Here is an 8,713-nt window from a genome sequence, read left to right on the forward strand (position 1 = left end):
TTTGAGTAGTCTTTTACCTGGTATGTATTGTTTTCCATTGGTTAGAGAAACACTACATTTTTACCTGTAGTTTTTGAGCCTACAAGGAGCAATTTGCCTGTGTTTCATGATGATTTATTGTTCAGTGATTGTGTTAGCTAGCATATTGCTTTTTTTTTTATACATTTAGAAAACTTCAGATTAACATTTAGTTTCTCATTTGTAGGCACATGTTGCATGCAATTTGAAGCCCTTGGCTTTTTAATATCTTGATTATAAATGTCTTCTCTTTAAAAAGACAAGTTAAAATTTCTGTCAGGCTCATTAACTAGTCATATTGTAATAGTATTGAAAATGACCATCTGTTGATTCTAAAGAGCCAAACAGCATAAAAACTAGGAGACATGGCATTTGAACATTATTGTTATTGCTTGCTAGAGTAACCCAGATTTGTATACTTACAGTGATTTTTAAAAATTTTGTTTATTTTTTAAATTAATTTATTTATTTTACTTTACAACATTGTATTGGTTTTGCCATACATTGACTTGACTCCGTCATGGGTGTACATGTATTCCCCATCCTGAACCCCCCTCCCATCTCCCTCCCCATCCCATCCCTTTGGGTCATCCTAGTGCACCAGCCCTGAGCACCCTGTATCATGTATCGAACCTGGACTGGCGATTTGTTTCACATATGATAATTTACATGTTTCAATGCCGTTCTCCCATATCATCCCACCCTCACCCTCTCCCACAGAGTCCAAAAGACTGTTCAATACATCTGTGTCTCTCTTGCTGTCTCACATACAGGGTTATCGGTACCATCTTTCTAAATTCCATATATATGTGTTAGTATATTGTATTGGTATTTTTCTTTCTGACTTACTTCACTCTGTATAATGGGCTCCAGTTTCATCCACCTCATTAGAACTGATTCAAATGTATTCTTTTTAATGGCTGAGTAATATTCCATTGTGTATATATACCACAGCTTTCTTATCCATTCATTTGCTGATGGACATCTAGGTTGCTTCCATGCCCTGGCTATTATAAACAGTGCTGCGATGAACATTGGGGTACACGTGTCTCTTTCAATTCTGGTTTCCTAAGTGTGTATGCCCAGCAGTGGGATTGCTGGGTCATATGGCAGTTCTATTTCCAAGTTTTTAAGGAATCTCCACACTGTTCTCCATAGTGGCGACAGTGATTTTTTTTTAAAGACTGAAACTTCCAGCTGTGTAGTGAACTTATTTTTTGCATCTAATAAAATAGTAAATAATAATAGTAATAAATCTTGACTAACTCTAAAGAATAAACACATTGTAAAGTGTTGCTAATGTAGTTTCCATTAAACTGACCATAAACGCAATAGTCCACTTTTTATCCTAGGTGACTTCAAAGATTCTTTAGATACCTAATAGAAGATTATTTATAGCTTTTATCTTTAGAAGAACATTTAAGATTGGTGCATTTTATTTTTTCATGTACCATCATACTAAATATATATTAAACACATTAAAAGAAATATATTTCAAGAGTATATATTAAAATAAATTGTAGCCAAAAGTTTAACATGCATAAGTTTAAAATGTCAAGTGCCTATTTTCACTTATCTTTCAGATATTGTAGGAACAATGAAAATTAACTTAGGCACTATGAACTTCAAGTTCACCCACCTTGAGATGATGACTGAGTTACCAAAAAAGAGATGCATCTATGGAGGTGGGAATATCTATTTTAAAGGAAAAATCACACACAATATTTTAACACTGTCGCTGTTTATAGCTGATGATAAGAAGGAAAGACAAAGCAAAAAAGTTTAAAAGAGTCCTGCATGCTGAGCTATAAAAAGTATTCATTTACGTCCATGGAGTTCTGGTAAGCTAAGTCGTGTTACCATCATAGAGATTTTTATCTTCTTCATGAAAATCTGAATATTAACAGAATCATTAACATTTGTTGATAACTAAACACAAATGAATTTCCAAAGTTGTTTTGTACTCAAGGTACATTCTTCCAGGAAAAAGACTTCATGAATATTTTCTGATTTTTCCCAATTATATTACATTTCTATAAATAATTCTAATACAATTTAAAGACTATTTCAACTATTTAGATAGTTGAAATATTTATTCTCAATTTTTCAAGTTACATGAAAGCATTATTCAATCAAGTTATCCACGTAACCCCATTTAGTTGTTATTTTTACAGAAAAGTTAATTCTGTTTTACTTACGTTGCTGGAATGAGACCTCTTAGAGAATCAATAAAAAATAACTCTTGTGGTCTCTGACTGATATTCAGCCCTTTAAGAATTTCAACAGTAGGAAATGATATTAGGTCACAGACTAAACAGCTAGTGCCTCTTGGCATCTATTTATATATTGCAAACTAAATCAGGAAAAACAAAAGCTGACCTTCCCCCAAGATAATTTCTCATGCAGTGTTGACCCAGTATATCTTATAGTGAATATTGACAGTACTAACTTTTTGTATATGTAGAAATTCCGTGTGTATTATTCTTATAAGTCATTTTCAGGACATGTTAATATAAAATTGGAAATTTTTTTCTACCTTGCTTCTATGAAGAGCTTTAAGTGCTCTGTGAATACAAGAGCACTGTGTCCACCAAGTAGATAATTTGTTGTTGTTTTCTAAAAAAACATGTAAATTATCATTTATACTATTTACAAAATATTCAGAGTAACTCAATGAAGTTTAATGAGCACATTAGCAAGTTGGACTTGTATTTATGACTCTTAGAGATGCTGACAGTTCTGTAGATCTTAGTAATACTGGTTTTGAAACCAGATTACCTGGTTTTGATTCCAACTATACAATTTAAATGCCTGTGTGATCTTGAACAACTGTTTAGCCTCTGTATACCTTACTTTCCTCATCTGTAAAATGGGTGTAATAATAGTACTTACCTCATTGAATTGTGAGGATGTATATTATGTTACACAGAAACTAGTGTTCTCTTCTATCCCATTTCATGGTATCAGAGGTCCTGAGAGGCTGAATTCTTGTTCAGAAGATTACTTGGTATATATGAAATGAACAGACCTTGGTATGTATGAAATGAACAGACCTTGTCTTTCAACAAAGCTGATTGTTCCTCTGTACCAGATGTAGTATCTCTCCCCTTACTAGAGATATTTTTTATGGAAACTTTCTCGTCTCTCCCTACATTTCCACTGAAATCCCTGCTTTAGGTGTTTCGATGCTGGTCAGCCCTGTTCATTGATGCCCTTTCACTAGTTTAATGTAACTGATAAAGTTTCAAATTGTTTTGCAATTTTCTTAAACTGGAAATCAGTACATCTGTTAATAACTACTGTGTGTTAGTGTAACATAAATAAAAGCACTTGTCCTTTCAGGTTCTTGTTGGGTGGAGGAGCAACTCACTATTGCTTATGACAGGGGTGTTAAAACGGGCATGAGTATACTCACTGAATTTTCTAGGGAAGTTATATGTTGTACCTGTAAAAATATAAGAATATCAAAGTGCACCGTATTAGCTGTATACTTTGGCTACTTAAATTATGACACAAGTCCTGGTTCTAAATGCTGTGCAGTGCTATATAAACTATCACCAAGATATAAAACATAAACTGGTGAAGCAAATTAATGTTAACTTATCTAACAGTAACATTGCTAATCGCTGTTTTGTGGAGAAAGCTTTGCTTTCCAAAATTTCAGTTAAGGAAGGCCTATTTCCTTTTCTAACGAAAGTGAGATGGGTTGTGGTGGTGGTTTAGTTGCTAAGTCATGTCCGACTCTTGTGACCCTATGGACTGTAGCCTACCAGGCTCCTCTGGGATTTCCCAGGCAGGAGTACTGGAGTTGGTTGTCATTTCCTTCTCCAGATGATCATCCCAACCCAAGGATCTAACCTGGATCTTCTGCATTGCAGGCAGATTTTTTTCTCACTGAGCCCCCGGGGGAAGCCCATATCTGTCTACTGTCATGGGTTTTATTAGAGAATTATATGTAAAAAAATTTAATCCTTCATAGCTAGCTAAGTACTTTCAACACGTCTTGTCAGTTTTATTCCCTAGAGGTAAGCCAGCCATTTGCCCCAAGGAAACAATAATTTACATAAATGCTAAGATATAAAACAGATTTTACTAATAGTCTACTTTTCTCTTTCTCAGTGAAATAGTAATGTGATTTCTCTCATTTGAATGAGAGGTTTAACTTCTGTTTCTTTTAAACTGTAGGGAAAGATGATAATAAATTTTAAAAAAAATCTAAACTTCAGTAGTTCATATAAAGGGGTTAGGGCAGCTCCTTTAGTGGAGCATTTAAGAGATTTTAAAAGGAGAGGAGATCATTAAGCACTCCCTTGGAGTGGTTACAAAGAATTTATATATATATATTTGTTTTTTTCTTTTTGCTGAGGAAGTGATTAGGAAGAATCACTTGGCAAAACTAGGCTGCTGCTGTTGGCGGCTGTTGCCTTTCTAAAGAACCATTTTGTGCCTTGATTCTGTGAACGTGCTGCTTGCTACCAAGGGTGTGGTCCTGTGATGACGTCTGTCCCAGAAGCCTGCCTGTGAAGACATCACTCAGGTTAGAGCAATAGGTAGGTTAGATAAAGTAAGTGTTTAAACCAGGAGCACTTCTGCAACGGTACACACTTGCAGTACTTTTTGCGTGATAACCCAAAGTTTTATGATAACAATGAAAGGTAGTTGCTGATGGCTAATATGCCTCTATACAAAACTGGATCTTCTTCAGATAGCAACTCTTTGGAATGGAAAAGAATTGGTAATTTATGTATACATTGTTACTTATTGAACTACTTACGATTTTAACTTTGTGTGATTTTGGCACAGATAATTCATAGGAGTATAAGAAAAAATTAGAGGACTCAAAACAATGAAATAATTGTTAGTTGAAAGTGAGCCATCTGGAATTTCAGCAGATTATTGTATATTTTATTTTTTCACCCTTATGTGTCCCCCCTTTTTTTTCTTCCCTTTCCTTACTCCCACCTCCCGCCTAACATACCCTATTCCCAATTCTCTGGATTTTTGAATAAAATATGTGTGTGTTATTTTATGTCTTCATCAACATCATTTCCTATCTGGTAGGCTATTGTCCTTAGCAACAGCAGCAGAAACAAGCCATGGGCTCAATAATTGCAGGAAAAAAGAATAATCCTTTTAAATGAAAAGGCTGACTACTACTCTTGACTTTCCTATTGGCATAATGCATGTAGAGTTGTTCAAGTACCAGTTACTAACGTCTGCTCATTTCTACAATGGCATTGACATGATGAGCCTTCACATCAAGGCTGTGACAAAGTTTTACATTTGTTTCTGTAAATGGGCTCATTAGAGCATCATATATCCCAGTAGAGATAGACTCTCAATATATGCATACACTTAAGTTTTCAGCTCTAAGATACTTGGCTGATACTTGTTAATTTAAAACCCACTCAACTTTTCACACCTGGGGAATTTGGAAAGAACAGTGCAGAAGTCATCCAAAACTCAACAACACAATTTGATTTCTCTTTGAAAAAGATTAATGAAAAATGCAAACCAAAAGTCACTTTTACTAAGTTTAGCAAAAGAATGATTTTGGTTGAAATAACTGTTTTCCATAGCCTTCATTTTTCATATAAAAGGATGACATTTTTTCTTAAAGCATATGAATTGATAATAAAAATTTTAGATGCTTGTGAAAGGAAACTTCTTAAAGTTTGAGTGAGAATCTGGGAAATAACAGTGCCACTTAAAGCATTAGCCTTTTGTAAAAGAATTGTGATCTGCCTGAAAATCAGTAGAAGAGAAAACCTAAGCAAGTTATCTTTTAGAAAGGCAGAGTATAGATAAACAACTTAAAAAAGGAAATCTGGAATTACTAATTGAGTTAATGGTATCTAGATGAACAAACCTAGTAAGGGTCAGAGCTGGTGAATTATTAGAGGTGAATTTCTAGTTCTCTAGGATGGTATGTACCAATGAGGTTATAACCCCAGGTGCACAAAAATGTCAAGTATATTAACCTCCAGTTATCTAAAATGTTCAAAGCACTTCCACATATAAAGTTTAGTAGAGATTTTCATCTTCCAAGTGAGTATAGCATACAGACAGGCCACCTGGAGAGATGTGAGGAAAGATTATAAATTACAGACTCTTAATAGGAAAGGTGGCAATGTACTAAAGATGAGCTTTCTAAACATTTATTTTACCTGGAGCAAATTCTGATCACATGGTTGTTTTGTTGTGAGTTGTAATTATCTCCAGTATTGTTAAGTTTACGGGTCTCCCAAGTGGCTCAGCAATAAAGAATCCACCTGCCAATGCAGGAGAGGTGGATTTGATCCCTGGGTGGGAAAGATCCCCTAGAGAAGGAAATGACAGTCCACTCCAGTGTTCTTGCCTGGAAATCCCATGAACAGAGGAGCCTGGTGGGCTGCAATCCATGGGGTAGCAAAAGTAGGACATGACTTAGACTTGGCAACAAAGACAGTGTAAGTTTATCCGGTGGTGCACGTGCTCTCATCCGAAAAAGCCAGTCGGCTTTAGGTGGCGCAGCAGCCAGGCGTTTGCTTCAGTGTCTTGCTATCTTATGTTTTAACAACCCCAGTACCAACTAAGCAGTCTTTTCCCTACATCCACTGTGTTGATTATCATGAGGAGCTAGAATTGCTATTGCAGAGTGGTTCATGGAAGACCATATGTGGAATTAATGCCTCTGGAATACTACGCTAGAATGCAGGTGTTTCAGGAAAATGCACTAACTAGAAAGATGAGGGAAAAGAAAACAGTGGTGAGGAATGGACCATCTAATATTTGTGTATTAAGTAAGTAAAAGAATGTAAACAATTGCTCGATGTAAATGCTAAGAAGGGACTTTTGAAATACAATGGGGTGATCTGTAAGGGGAAATCCTGAGTTAAATAATTAGGAAAATCTAGCAAGAAGTGGAAAGGAAAAGCATTCCAAAGACTTCTTCCATAGGAAAAATGAGGTTAAGAGAAAAGGATAGGGAGGAAATGGAAGTGCTCTAAAGGTCTTTAAATAAGTTGAGGGGATAATGCACTGGGAATAGAGTTCTTAGGGAAATAGTTCTTACTTTGTTACCAAACAATGGTAGAGAAGTAAGTACTTGATTCTGAATTCAGAGACAAAGAATTCTTAATGGATATAAATTAGAGTAGAACTTCCTATTGAGAGGAAAAACTGAATAGCAACTTTATCAAATGGGCAAAACTAAGGAAAAGAAAAATGTAAGAAATTCAGTAATATTAAAATAATAAACATAAGATGGAGAAACATCTTGTATGCTGGATAGGAGCAATCATTACAAAATGTCATTTTTAATATTATAAAATCATTTGTCATAAATACACTGAAAAATAAGTTTTTTGAAATTAAGTAAAATGAGATCTAAAATAAATATAAATGAATGACTGGGAGCAGTCAGAAAATACGTTGAGAAAAGAACAAGGGAAACTTGCCCTCATAGATATCAAAGAAGGATATAAAAGTCATTTGAATTAAGTCATTATGGTATTGATAGTATTATATATCAAATAGATAATGGAAAAGAATTAAGAATCTAGAATAGATCTAGAAATAAAGAAGATACATATTTATATATCTATATACACATTGGTAACCCATCTACAAGGAAATGAATCTAAAACTGTTTTGTAGCATGTACACAGAAATGTATGACTAAAGAAAATTCACGTTGGCTAAAGTTACCATAACCAAAACTGAAGGACAAATAACAGAATTGAAAAAAATTACAACATGAAAGACTGGGCCAATATCTGTAATATATGTAGAGTTCTTCCTACTTACCAAGCAGGAAGTGTTAAAGGAAATATATTCAGTGACACTTGATGATAAGAAAGAATCATCAAGATAGGTATAGGAACTACTGGAATGGGAATTTATTGTGAGGGAGAAAGATTGGGCTCAACTCTGACTACAACATGGGCGGGTGGGAATTTATAGCCAAGGAACAGGCTGGGAAATTACCAAGAGGGAAATCCTGAAGACAAGGAAGGGTCAGAGTGTGTCTGGGTAAACCCACCCAACAGAATCTTTGCTGAAGACAGACCAGGGTGATTAGACAAGGAACCTGATCAGATATTGTGGGTAGATTTTGATAACCGGCTTATTGGCAAGGTTCTTACCAAAACTAAGTTAGGCACAGAGGGGCTTGGCTTGGCAGGTTCAGGAGCCTGACTACAGCTTTTGTCAAACAAAGAAACTTTGTGTGAAGTGATCGAATAGAAAATGACAAAAAGGACAAATAATGTGAAGAGGCAGTTCATAGAAGGGTAAATGACAACATGCTTATAAAAATGCTTTAATTAGATAGTAGTCTGGAACATGCAAATTAAGGTAAACGGTAAGCAAGGTATGAGTTTCTTTACCAAGCTCATGTGTAAGATAATGACACTGATGGCCTGCATATAGGAAAAGGGTTCTCAAATGCTGTTGTTGAAAATTAAGTTTGTTGTGACATTTATGAATAGGAACTGCATAAGATATATTTTAAAAGTTATATTAAAGTGCATATATACTACAGCCTAAATCTCACTCTTAGGAACATAACTTACAGAAGAGAAATCAATATTAAATATGTACAGGAACATGTTGGAGCATGACTTTGCATGGCAGAAAACTGGAATGCATATAAATGGAGGAATAGTTAACATAAATTTGTTACATATGCTCCCAGAAATGTACATCCTGCTGT

The sequence above is a fragment of the Cervus canadensis genome, chromosome 19 (assembly GCF_019320065.1).
Source record: "Cervus canadensis isolate Bull #8, Minnesota chromosome 19, ASM1932006v1, whole genome shotgun sequence".
In the NCBI taxonomy this organism is placed as follows: Eukaryota; Metazoa; Chordata; class Mammalia; order Artiodactyla; family Cervidae; genus Cervus; species Cervus canadensis.